Source organism: Macaca thibetana, chromosome 10 (genome assembly GCF_024542745.1).
Source record: "Macaca thibetana thibetana isolate TM-01 chromosome 10, ASM2454274v1, whole genome shotgun sequence".
Taxonomy (NCBI): domain Eukaryota; kingdom Metazoa; phylum Chordata; class Mammalia; order Primates; family Cercopithecidae; genus Macaca; species Macaca thibetana.
Window position 1 is genome coordinate 36,312,434 of NC_065587.1, and position 13,032 is coordinate 36,325,465.

Here is a 13,032-nt window from a genome sequence, read left to right on the forward strand (position 1 = left end):
AAAAAAAAAAAAAAAAAAAAAAAAAAAAAGGGTCAAGGATTTGTTTTTTTGTTTGTTTGTTTGTTTTGTTTTTTGAGACGGAGTCTCGCTCTGTTGCCCAGGCTGAGTGCAGTGGCGCAATCTCGGCTCACTGCAAGCTCCGCCTCCCGGGTTCACGCCATTCTTCTGCCTCAGCCTCCCGAGTAGCTGGGACCACAGGCGCCCACCACCTCACCCGGCTAGTTTTTTTGTATTTTTTAGTAGAGACAGGGTTTCACCGTGTTAGCCAGGATGGTCTCGATCTCCTGACCTCATGATCCGCCCGTCTCGGCCTCCCAAAGTGCTGGGATTACAGGCTTGAGCCACCGCGCCCGGCCAGGGTCAAGGATTTGAATAGACATTTCTGCAAAGAAGACATGCAAATGGCTAAAAGGTACACAAAAAGATCCATAGGGTTAGTCATTAGGGAAATGCAAATCCAAACCCCAATGAGACAGCACTTCACACCCAGCAGAGCTCTGATAAAAAGACACACAATAATAAAAGCAGAGGAATGGAAACCTGGCTACACAGCTGCTGGGAATGTGAAATGGTGTAACCACTTCGGAAAACATTTTGGCAGTTCCTCAAAAGGTTAAATATAGTCACAGGATTTTGCTCTTCAATATCTACCTGGGATAAATGAAAACATGTGTCCACACAAAAAAACTTGTACGCCCATAAAGCATTATTCATGTTAGCTAAAAAGTGGAAACAGGCTGGGCGAGGTGGCTCACACCTGTAATCCCAGCACTTTGGGAGGCCGAGGTAGGCAGATCACCTGAGGTCAGGAGATCGAGACCAGCCTGGCCAACATGGCAAAACCCTGTCTCTACTAAAAATACAAAAATTAGCGAGGTGTGGTGGCGGACGCCTGTAGTCCCAGCTACTTGGGAGGCTGAGGCAGGAGAATCACTTGAACCTGGGAGGTGGAGGTTGCACTGAGCCAAGATCACGCCATTGCACTCCAGCCTGGGTGACAGAGCAAGACTCTGTCTCAAAAAAAAAAAAAAAAAAAAAAAAAGGGAAATAACCCAAATGTCCATCAACAGATGAATGATGGACAAAACGTGGCCCATCCCTACAGCGGAGGATTGTTTGGCAACAAGAAAGAATAAGGCACTGACGCAGGCTGCGAGGCCCAGAAACCAAACCCGGAAGCAGCCAGTCAGCAAAGACCACACAGTGGGCGCGGCTCCGTTCGCACGAAGCGCCCGGAACAGGCAAATGCGTGGAGTCAGAAAGCAGATGAGTGGTTGTCCAGGGCTTGGTTGGAGGTGGGAGGGGAGCGCGGACTGATGACTAAATGGTACAAGGTTTCTTTTCGGGGTGATGAAATGTTCTGAAATTAGACTATGGTGAGGTTGCACAGCTCTGTAAAGATGCGAAGAGCCATTGCATCATGCACTTTAAATGGGTGGATATTATGGCGTGTAAATGATATCTCAATAAAGCTGTTTTTAAAAAAGATAACAGGCCGGGTGCGGTGGCTCACACCTGTAATCCCAGCACTTTGGGAGGCCGAGGCAGGCGGATCACCTGAGATCGGGAGTTTGAGACCAGTCTGACCAACATGGAGAAACCTCGTCTCTACTGGAAAAAAAAAAAAAAAAAAAAAAAAAATTAGCCGGGCGTGGTGGCGGCGCCTGTAGTCCCAGCTACTCAGGAGGCTGAGACAGGAGAATCGCTTGAACCCGGGAGGTGGAGGTTACAGTGAGCCGAGATCGCGCCACTGCCCTCCAGCCTGGGCGACAAGAGCAAAACTCCGTCTCAAAATAAATAAATAAAAGGATAAAAGACTTAATGGGAGCTTCACCAAAGACCATGTACTAACCAGCCCATGACATGTTCTTCAACATTAGGGAAATGCAAATTAAAAGCACCGTGAGAGGCTACCTATGACAGCAGCTAAAAAAAAAAAAAAATTCCAAACACCAAGGACGCCAAGTGCTGCTGCGGGTGGAGGCCGTGAGGCTCCGGGAACTCCCCTGGGGGTGCAGACGGCCGGGTTTCCCTCCCGAGGCCAGGTCGGCGGCTTCTGGCGAAGGGAAACCTGCGCCTGGCACGTGACCCAGCGATTCCGCTTCTGAGCATTTATCCAAGACAAACTCAAACAGGTTTACGTTAACAGACGGTGCACAGACGTGTGGGAGCTCTATTCATAGCTGCCCAACCTGGAACCATTGCAGGTGTCCTCCTGCGGGTGAGGGGATAGACTGGTGCGTCGTGCACGAGATACTGCTCAGTGATAGGAGGAACGAGCCCTCGATCTGTGAAACCCCCGGGTGGGTCTCCACAGCGCTGTGCTAACTGAGAAAAGCCAGACCCCAGCGCAACCCGGTGCATCTGTGTCCTGGGCCGCGTCCAACCTTCTTAGAGCAAATGGGGTTTCCATGGGGAAGAGGAGGGGTCACCGCAAATGGCGTGTCTGGGGAGATTTCCGAGTAGTGGGATGTCCTGCTTCCTGACCACGGCGGTGGCGATATGTGTGTGTGTGAATATCCATAGAGTCATATATGTTCCAAAAAAGTCAACTTCCAAAAAAAAATAACGACAGATAAAACGGTGATTTAAAACCCACAGCCGTCGTAGTAAACGCTGATCCAGGTTCGAATCATCCACGAATGCTAAGTCCAGAGATGGATTCTGACGAGGGACAGGACATTTACCTAATCCAAAGTGAGACAGGACTATGACAGGGTGGCCACAGGAGAACAGAAGATTCCAGGCAGCCGTTTCATGACTATCAAAAGGGAGCTGTTGAAAAAGCTGCAGAGGCCAGGGGTGATCACACCCTGAAAACCAGGACATGGGCCAAGCCGGCCAGGACAGCCAGACACACTGGGCCAAGCCGGCTGAGACGACTGCACGACTGGACCCACATGGCAGCAGACTTGACCGGGGTTGCACCAGTGACCTAATTATATGCTCATCAACACACAATCACACTCAGCAGCACCATGACAGTTCCAGGAACACACATATTTGGTATAAAAATGGGTGGCACCACAGTTCCTAGAAATCTTCATCTTCTTCCAGAAATCTTCATGAATATTCCACTCCTTGGTTAAAGAAACCCATTCAAGGGAGGGGCCCCAAACCCTGCCTCACGACTCGCTCTCTTGAGAACACCCGCACTCCCCTTTCTTTTTTATGTTTTTTTTTCTATTTACTTATTTATTTTTGTGAGGCGGGGTCTCACTGTGTTGCCCAGGCTAGTCTCGAACTCCTGGGGTTAAGTGATCCTCCTGCCTCGGCCTCCCAATGTGTTAGGATTACAGGAGTGAGCCTTCACACCCGGCCACACTCTGCTTTCTTGAGGGTGTACTTTTTGCTTTGCAATAAATCTCTACTTTCATTATTTTTTAACTCGTCCTTGAATTCCTTTTATGATGGTGTTAAGAGGCGGACACTGGCCTGGGTCAAGGTCTCACTGGCATTTGGGGACCTCCCCTGGCCACCGGTATCAAAAGTACTTCCTTCTTAATTTTTGGGTTTTTTTGAGACGGATTCTCTCTCACTCTGTCACCCATGCTGGAGTGCAGCAGCGTGATCTCGGCTACTGCAACCTCTGCCTCCTGGGATCCAGTGATTCTCGTGACTCGGCCTCCTGAGCAGCTGGGACTACAGGCATGTGCTACCACATACCACACCTGGCTAGTTTTTTAGTAGAGATGGGGTTTCCCCATTTTAGCTGGGCTGGTCTCGAACTCCTGGGCTCAAGTGATCCCCCCGCCTCAGCCTCCCAGAGTGCTGGGATTACAGGTGTGAGCCACCGTGCCCGGCTTACTTATCAGTTACAAAGGGAAAGTGGTAACTCTGCTGCGAGAAACTTGTGGATGCCAGTTTACCCAGAGGATCAAAGGTACCATTGCCGCTTGTGGGCAGCCAGCGTCCCATGCGCTGGGAAGGACGCCTGGCTCTTGTGCCAATCTGTTCATGCAGAAATGTCGGGAACACTCAACGCAGGGACCATCTACAAAACACCCGGTTTGCATTCCTCAAAAGTTTCAGTGTCATAAGAGACTTTTTTTTTGAGACGGAGTCTCGCTCTGTTGCCCAGGCTGGAGTGCAGTGGCCGGATCTCAGCTCACTGCAAGCTCCGCCTCCCGGGTTTACGCCATTCTCCTGCCTCAGCCTCCCGAATAGCTGGGACTACAGGCGCCCGCCACCTTGCCCAGCTCATAAGAGATTTTTTAAAAAGACAGGCCCAATGTCTATAGCATGAAAATACTAAAACAATAAAATAATATAAAAATAAAAAGACTGAGCTGGGCGTGGTGGCTCACGCCTGCAATCCCAGCACTTTGGGAGACTGAGGTGGGAGGATCACTTGAGGTCAGGAGTTTGAGACCAGCTTGGCCAATATGGTGAAACCCTGTCTCTACTAAAAACATAAAAATTAGCTGGGTGTGGTGGCGGGCACCTGTAATTTCAGCTAATCGGGAGGCTGAGGCAGGAGAATGGTTTGAGCCTGGGAGGTGGAGGTTGCAGTGAACTAAGATCATGCCACTGCACTCCAGCCTGGGCGACAGAGCTAGACTCTGTCTCAAAAAATAAATAAATAAATAAATAAATAAATAAATAAATAAATAAAAAAGACTGAGGAACTGATAAGCTATCTGAGATTGAGGGAGGCTACGAGCCTTGATCAGCGATCCCAACAGACAGCTCCGCTGGGTTAACCGCGGCAATTGGAACGTGGACTGTAGGCAATCGGAATGTGGACTGTAGGCAGTCGGAATGTGGACTGTAGGAGTACTTATTGTATCTGCCAGAAGTACACACAGAAGCATGGAGGACTAAAGGCAGTGATTTATGCAACCTTTTCTCATGTGCTTCAGAAAAAAAGAGTCCACGTGTGAAAGACAGAGAAAGAATGAGAAAGCAAATGGGCAAAATGTGAACAATTAGAGACCCTGGGCGAAGCATGTCGGGGAGTTCTTGGTACCAGTTTTGCAACTTTTCTGTAAGTTTGAAATCATTGCAAAATAAAAAATTATCTTTATATTGGTGTGGAGTCAACCGCTGCTTCCAGTTGTGGAGGAGTAGCTGCTGCCAGGTACGTCTCCCTCCAGAAACGACTCTGAGACCAGACAAAATTTGTGCACAGCTCTCTCCAGGCAGCAGGGTACGGACAGCACAAGACTGAGAGGGTGCTTGGAGGTGCCCACGTGCCCGGTTCTCCTCGGCCACCCCACAAGCAGAGCTCCAGGCAGAGCACGGTGGTCCCCCTGGGATGAGAGGCAGAGACTGGAGCGAGGGGCTTAAGCGTGCATGTTGCTGGTAGGGAATGCTTGGGACCTCTGCAAGCCTGTGGCTGATGGTGAGGAGGCACTGGAGGTTCACCAGAGAGCAGTGATTATAGGCCCCATGCTGTTATCTGTCACTGCATAACCAATCAACACCAATTTAGTAGCTTTAAAAAACATGCATTTGAGGCCGGGCACGGTGGCTCAAGCCTGTAATCCCAGCACTTTGGGAGGCCGAGACGGGCGGATCACGAGGTCAGGAGATCGAGACCATCCTGGCTAACACGGTGAAACCCCGTCTCTACTAAAAAATACAAAAAAACTAGCCGGGCGACGTGGCGGGCGCCTGTAGTCCCAGCTACTCAGGAGGCTGAGGCAGGAGAATGGCGTGAACCCAGGAGGCGGAGCTTGCAGTGAGCTGAGATCCGGCCACTGCACTCCAGCCCGGGTGACAGAGCAAGACTCCGTCTCAAAAAAAAAAAAAAAAAAAAAAAAAAAAAAAAACCCCAAAACAAAACCAAACAAAACAAAACCATGCATTTGGCCGGGCGCGGTGGCTGAAGCTGTAATCCCAGCACTTTGGGAGGCCGAGACGAGCGGATCACGAGGTCAGAAGATCGAGACCATCCTGGCGAACATGGTGAAACCCCGTCTCTACTAAAAAATGCAAAAAACTAGCCGGGCGAGGTGGCGGGCGCCTGTAGTCCCAGCTACTCAGGAGGCTGAGGCAGGAGAATGGCATAAACCCGGGAGGCGGAGCTTGCAGTGAGCTGAGATCCGGCCACTGCACTCCAGCCTGGGCGACAGAGCGAGACTCCGTCTCAAAAAAAACCAAAAAAAACAAAATAACAAAAAAAACCCATGCATTTATTCTCGGTTTTGGGAGGTCAGGAGCTCACACACAATTCCACCAGGTGGTTTGGGGTTTTTTTTTTTTTTTTTTTTTTTTGAGATGGAGTCTCGCTCTGTCGCCCAGGCTGGAGTGCAGTGGCCGGATCTCAGCTCACTGCAAGCTCCACCTCCCGGGTTTACGCCATTCTCCTGCCTCAGCCTCCCGAGTAGCTGGGACTACAGGCGCCTGCCACCTCGCCCGGCTAGTTTTTTGTACTTTTTAGTAGAGACGGGGTTTCACCATGTTAGCCAGGATGGTCTCGATCTCCTAACCTCGTGATCCGCCCGTCTCGGCCTCCCAAAGTGCTGGGATTACAGGCTTGAGCCACCGCGCCCGGCCGGTTTGGGGTTTCAAGAGTGCCACCAAGGTGTTGGTGTTTCTTTCTGAAGCTTGAGGTCCTCTTTGAAGGCCACGTGGTTGTTGGCAGAACTCAGTTCCCTGTGGCGGTAGGACTGAGGTCCCCGCTTGCTTGTTGGCTGGCAGCCTGGGGTCACTCACTGGTTCCCTGATACAGGCCCCCTCCCAGGCCTTCCAGCAGCTGTATCTTCACAGACAGCAGGGGCGTCCCCCAGGACAGAGCCTTGAATGATGCAGCCAATCACAGAGTGACTTATCACCTTTCTGTGGCCTACGGGCTGGACACAAACCATAGTGTTTCTCAGAGGAAAGTATTCAAGGCTGCAACTCACCAGGGATCACCTGAGGTTGAGTCCACCCCAAGTTAGAGCGGGACAAAGATATTAGAGGACAAGCTGTGTCAGGTCGCATTTTGGCATTTTGGCATTTGGACCTGGCCAGAGTGGAGAGACCTTACTGTTTTTTTTTTTTTTTTTTTTTTTTAAGGAGAAAGGACTACAATGTACAGTAATGCCTACTCCACACTCATCTAATGAAAGCTCAGACCAAGCCCCAGAGAGATCTGCAGGGGAGACTGAGATTGAGGGTTGAATCTTACCCAGGTAGCAGGACTTGGGAAGCACACTTTGGGCTTTCCACAGATTGACACCAACAAAACATGAGAACAAGCCCACAAGGGCTCAGCAATGAAACGACCTGCAAAGCAAACACTGACAGCTTCAGAGGAGGAAGCAGAACAGACTCTCCACACAATGTCCAGTGTTCAGTCAAAAATCACTAGACACATGAAGAAACAGGACAATGCAACCCACGGTCAAGGGAAAAGGCCAATTATCAACTGATTTTTTCTCAGCTGCAAATTCACCCTTTATTGCCTTCCTCGAAAAAGTGAATCTCAGCTGGGTGTGGTGGTTCGCGTCTGTAATCCCAGGGCTTTGGGAGACCAAGGCGGGTGGATCACTTGGTCCATGAGTTGGAGACCAGCCTGGGCAACGTGGTGAGACCCCATCTCTATAAAAAATACAAAAATTAGCTGGGTGTGGTGGTGTGTACCTGCAGTCCCAAATACTTGTGAGGCTGAGGTAGGACCTTGAGTAGGCATTATTGTACGTTATTGTACAATGAGTTGGGACCTTGGATGGGGCCACTTGCTTGAGCCTGGGAGGCCGAAGCTGCAGTGAACCATGATTGTGCCACTGCACTACAGCCTGGGGGACAGAGTGAGACCCTGTTTCAGAAAAAAAGAAAAGAAAAGAAAAAAATGAATCTGCCCAGTATAAAGGAGAAATGCTTAAAGTAATTCTGTCCATTGCTGGGCAGCAGGTGTTGAAGGTTAAATTTCAAGCCAAGAGACAATAAACTAGTGGTTGGCATAATGCACCTATCGTGTGGCTGGAACATCCTGGGATGTGTACTAAGCAGGCACACCCACACAAGAGACACGCACACAAGTGTTCGTAGCAGCTTTATTTGTAGTTGTTCAGAACTGGAGGTGGAATGCGGTACAGTAATGAAGATGAACACATGCCTACTGCATGGGACGGCATGGACGCATCTCACAGACGCAGTCGTGGGTGAAAGAAACCAGACAAAACGATACACACCGTGCATTGCGTTCCCTTTACATAAAGTTTAAAAACAGGCAGACGTGATCGGTGGCGTCAGAAGTCACCTTTACCGAGGGGCGGGAGGGAATGCTGTTTCTTGGTCTGGGTGTGTTCTCCTGGTGGTAACTCACCAGGCACATTTGCAGTGTGCCACTTCTATCTGTGTATGCTCACAGTCATGTCTTTAAAAAGGCAGACGTCCCTCTGTGTTCTCCCTGCCCTTCCTCCTGCCCTGGCCCGGCTGCTCGGTTCCTGGCAGTGTGGGGAGGTCCCTCCAGGGGTGGGGAGGCTCTGAGTCTCTGTGGGAGGCGATGATGGGCGGTGGCCCCTGGGAGGCTCATCCCCAAGGTGCGGGCAGGGTCCTGTTATTCTCTTCATAAGACCCCCAGCTGCCTAATTGAGGGAAGGGCTATTCAAAGGGTTGAAAACAGGGCCTCCAGAGCTGCTAATGGACTTCAGGTTCCCCAGGGCAATTTCCCCACCTCGAGAGATCCCCCTTGAACCTGGTGCCGGGTACATAGGACGGGAGTTGGGACCTTGGGTGGGGCCACAGGAAGGGAGCTCTGCTTTCAGTGGGCCCTTGAGGGGGCCCTGACCACAGACACTGGACCCTCCCTTCTCTCCGGACCTGACCGCAGACGCGGGACCCCCCATTCTCTTCAGACCTGACTATAGACACTGGACCCCCCATTCTCTCCGGACCTGACCACTGACGCCGGACCCCCCATTTTCTCCAGACCTGACCACAGACGCCGGACCCCCCATTCTCTCCGGACCTGACCACAGACGCCGAACCCCCCATTCTCTCCGGACCTGACCACAGACGCCGGACCCCCCATTCTCTCCGGACCTGACTATAGACACTGGACCCCCCCTTCTCTCCGGACCTGACCGCAGACGCCGGACCCCCCATTCTCTTCAGACCTGACCATAGACACTGGACCCCCCATTCTCTCCAGACCTGACCACAGACGCCGGACCCCCCATTCTCTCTGGACCAGCTACAGAGTGAGACACAATTGATGGGTCCCTTTTCCTCCAGGGCCCAGAGGAGGCAGCTGTGGGGTTAATGGTCTGCAGACCCTACCCAGGCTCCCCCTCCACCTCCGGGCACTGGAGGGCACAGTGCCCCTGGGCTGGCACCAGGGGCTGCCCTTCTTGGGTCCAAGAGGTGACCCCACCCTGATCGGTGACCCCGGCCTCCTGTTTAGCCTCCCAGCCTGCAATGGGCTGTAACGGCCAGGAGCCGGGAGGGGCTGGGGGGGCTGCAGCTGGAAGCCCGGAAGCCCTGAAAGTGCTGCTTGCGGCAGGAGCACGTGCTGTCTGCTCCCCACCAGGGTGGGTGCTGGGCTCCCGGGCAGCAGGGCCTGGAGGGAGGGGCCTCCTGCTGCTGCTGCCTCTCACCATGGCAACGCTCCTGCTGGGGCCTGCAGGTGGGGGTGGCAGGCCAGGCCGCCCTTCCCCCTCTCCGAGGGGCTACATCCCTCCTGGGCCTGCCTGGTAGACTAGGTCTGCCTCAGCCACACCCGGACACCGGGTCGGAGGGTGGGCTGTTGGGGCCGTGGCTGGGCCAGGTCTGTGGCGTGACCCTCAGGCATGTTTGTCCGCTGCCAGCCCAGCCCCAGCTTCTCTCATCTGGGGGAACATGAGCTGCTCCTCTAAGGGAGGCTCCAGAGGCAGGAGCTCTCTGCTGCCATGGAGACTGTTTAATTCACTGCCTCAAGGGCATGTTCAGTCCCCAGGGAGCCAGCCCCAAGGCATGGCCGTGGGGGAGGACCTTGTCCTGGTGGCCATCCAGGGGGCCCAGGTGGGCCAGCAGATGAGATGCTCCTTGACTGGGAACCGAATCCGCACCTGCTCTGGGGCCAGGCCAGGGCTGAGGTCATCCTGAGACACTGGGGGCCAGAGAGCCGCCTCGGCCCTGCTCCCCACTCTGCCTCCAAGCCCCTGTCTGCCTCTGGGCTGCCAGCCTCCACCTGCCTGCGGCGGTGGCCCCGGGGTGATGGCCTGGCTGTGCCCCATGCACAGGTGGTTCGTTAGGCACTCGGAGGCTATTATTAACCCGGCAGTGACGTCACCAGCAGCCAATGGGAGGCAGGTTTATTTCCGGGGCTGACAGCTTGATAGCGGTTAATTTTAGCTGCATCTTCTTCCCCGAGGCTCGTGAAACCCTAGCCAGCCAAAGAAGGGGTTGCCTGTGTCTCCCCAAACAGCTCAGGGATGGGTCCTGGGGGCTCTGGGAGGGGGCAAGGAGGGGCGGGGCCTGGGGGCTCTGGGAGGGGTCGAGGAGGGGCGGGGCCTGCCCTCAGGGGAGCCCTGATTGGCTGGTGCCCTCGACTCACCATCCCCCCTCCTACCCCCCCCAGGTTGTTGGTAAGGGGGGCACTGTGACCAGGGACTCAGATGCAGGAAGAGGGGCCCAAATCCTGACCTGGGGGAGGGCAGGGAAAGCACAGGCCACAGGCCCCCTACTTGCTGTGTGTCCTTGGACAGGAATCTTGGCCTTTCTGTGCCCAGTTGCCTCACGGGTTCTCAAGGTCCTCCGGCCAGCCTTGGGGGGCCTACCTCGTAGCATCTGTCCCCGCAGCCCCCATCCCCGCACACTGTGCACAACCATGGATGGCCCCCTGTCCCCCGTCCCCCACACTGTGAACTCATACAGCTGGGCGACTTGGCTGTGGCTAATTTGCTTGGTACTCAAAGTCATTTGGTGCTACCCGTCCGTTGACAAGTAGCTTGCTTGACAAGTAGCACAACCTGCTTGTTGTGCTATGTCAGAATACCTGAGACTGGGTAATTATACATTACTTAAATTTAAAAATTTACTTTATAAAGTTTGCTTTATATATTTATAAGTTATGTTTATTATAAGTAAACAGAAGTTTGTTTCTCACAGTCGGGAGGCCGGGAAGTCGAGGATCAAGGTGCTGGCATCTGGCAGGGTCTTCTTGCTGCGTCCTCATGTGGGAGAAGGTGGAGGAGCAAAAGAGAACCCACTGCCATGAGTCCTGTTTATAGGGCACGAGTCCATTCAGAAGGGCAAACCCCTTATGACCCAGACACCCTCCTGAAAGCCCCAGCCCCCAGCACTGTTGCATTAGGGATTAAGTTACAGCTCGTGCACTTTGGGGACGTGGTCAGGCCACTGCTGTTATTCAGCAGTTAACATTCCGTAGTTAGTAGTCATTCAGTACTATTCAGTCTCGCAGGGCTCGGAACCATCGGTGTCTTAGTGTTTAGCCTTGTGACCGCAGCCCCGTTAGCTGTGTGTTCCCAGTGTCTCCGAATACTGAGTCAGCAGCTCCCAGGACCCCAAAGGGCCGCACCGTGGACCCAAAGAGCCCAGGAGACTCTTTGGAGGAGTCACTGACACCCTTGCCCAGGGTCAGCACACAGGTGCTTTGGGGAGGATGCCACATTCCACTGACTCTCAGGGGCCACTCCTGTGGGTGGCAAGGCCCCCGGCATATGTGAGCCCCTGGCACCGCTGTGGGCGAGCCGGGAGCTGAGGGGGAAGGGGTGTCTGGAAAAGGTAGCCCAGAGTCCTGGTGGTCCCCTGAGGGAGTGGGGTGGGCATGCCAGGGACCCCAGCCTGGGCCACTGGAGCCCCTGCAGCAAGCCCACTTCCCAAATCCCTGCCTAACCTTCGGGCTGCAGGGGAGGCGTTAAATATAGAGACCAGCTGGGTGGGGTGGGGCGGGACTTGCTTTCTCGCCAGGCGGATATTTTTATTCCTGGCTCCTGTTTGATGGCATCAGCAGCACTCGGAAGTGCCGGGGCACCTGGCAGGCCCTCCCTGCCTCCTCTCCTGCCTGTGGCTCAGGAGCTCAAGTCCCTGGACTCCTATGGGGCAGACGCAGCCACAGACCAGTGTCCTCCTGAGAGACCCTCTCCATGGGCTGGGGAGAACTGTTTGGTCCCGACCCTGGGCCCCCACCTTTCCTTCCTCCTCACACCTGCCAGGGGGCCTGGTAGGGGTCCAGTCTCTGGGGATCCCCATGGCTTTACCCAGTGGCAGGTGCCGGGCCCGACCCAGGCCCTCCATGTCAACACTCAGTGGGCACTCAGGGCTGACAGGACAGGTGCCAGGGCTCTGCCCCCACTCAGCACACACCCCCCGAGACCCTGCTGGCAGGAAGATCCGAGTAGGGGGGGCAGCGTGGGAGGGAAGATGTGAATACCTGGGTGAGACGACATGATCTTGGGGTCTGGGAGGAAGCCCCTGACCTTGGTCTTCACACAACACATGGCCGCCACATCCCCTTCCTCACATCCCACGTTGGTCATCACCCGCGGGTGCCCAGGACCTCAGGGACTCCCCACTTCCTGCAGAGCGTGGCCCGGTCTTTGGCTTGGCATCCTGACCCCATGTGAGGACAGCCGCAAGGCGCCGAGGTGCAGCGGGGTGGGCGCTGGGCGGGGGCCTGGGTCTGTCTGGATCTGACTCGCCCTTGGCTGGCGCTGTTTCCCAGCAGCAGCCGGCAGTAGGCGCCCCCGGAGGGCAGGGTCCCTGGAAGATGTCAGTGGGTCTGGGAGCGGGCTTCCGGCGTTCCCTGCACCGTGGGACCAGCCTCTCCGGGGAGGGTGGTTCTGCGCCGGATCCTGGGGGCCTGTCATGGTGCGCCCAGGAGGGCAGGCACGTGAGGACAGGGGCTGGAAACCAGCAGATTCCGGGGTTCCACCCTGAGACCTGCACCCTCGGGCCTCACTAGGGAGAGCCCCTCAGAGCCGGGCTTCGGGGGTTCTTGGGCGTCCCTCATGAGCAGCCGGGGAGGGGCCGGTAGACCCAGGCTCGTCTCCCAGGCTGCAGCGCAGCTGTTCCCCTCCCCCGCCTGCCGGCTCCGGTCCTCGGCGTCTGCCCCGTCCCCGGGGACCGCTTTTCGCGGCTGAAGCGTGTTCCTGCCCC

General features: G+C 54.6%; 1 protein-coding gene across 2 annotated transcripts in view; it reads right to left on the minus strand.

Moving 5' to 3' along the window:
• The window catches only part of PPDPF (pancreatic progenitor cell differentiation and proliferation factor), a 169,762-nt gene that overhangs the window by 15,994 nt on the left and 140,736 nt on the right, over window positions 1-13,032 (minus strand). Inside the window, exon 1 of one of the 2 annotated variants that reach the window (XM_050746489.1) lies at window positions 10,483-10,486. The exons of the other annotated variant lie outside the window; for it this stretch is intronic. The gene's annotated coding sequence lies outside the window, so the exon portion shown is untranslated. Of the gene's footprint in view, window positions 1-10,482; window positions 10,487-13,032 lie in introns of those variants that run through there. 2 annotated transcript variants of the gene reach the window in all.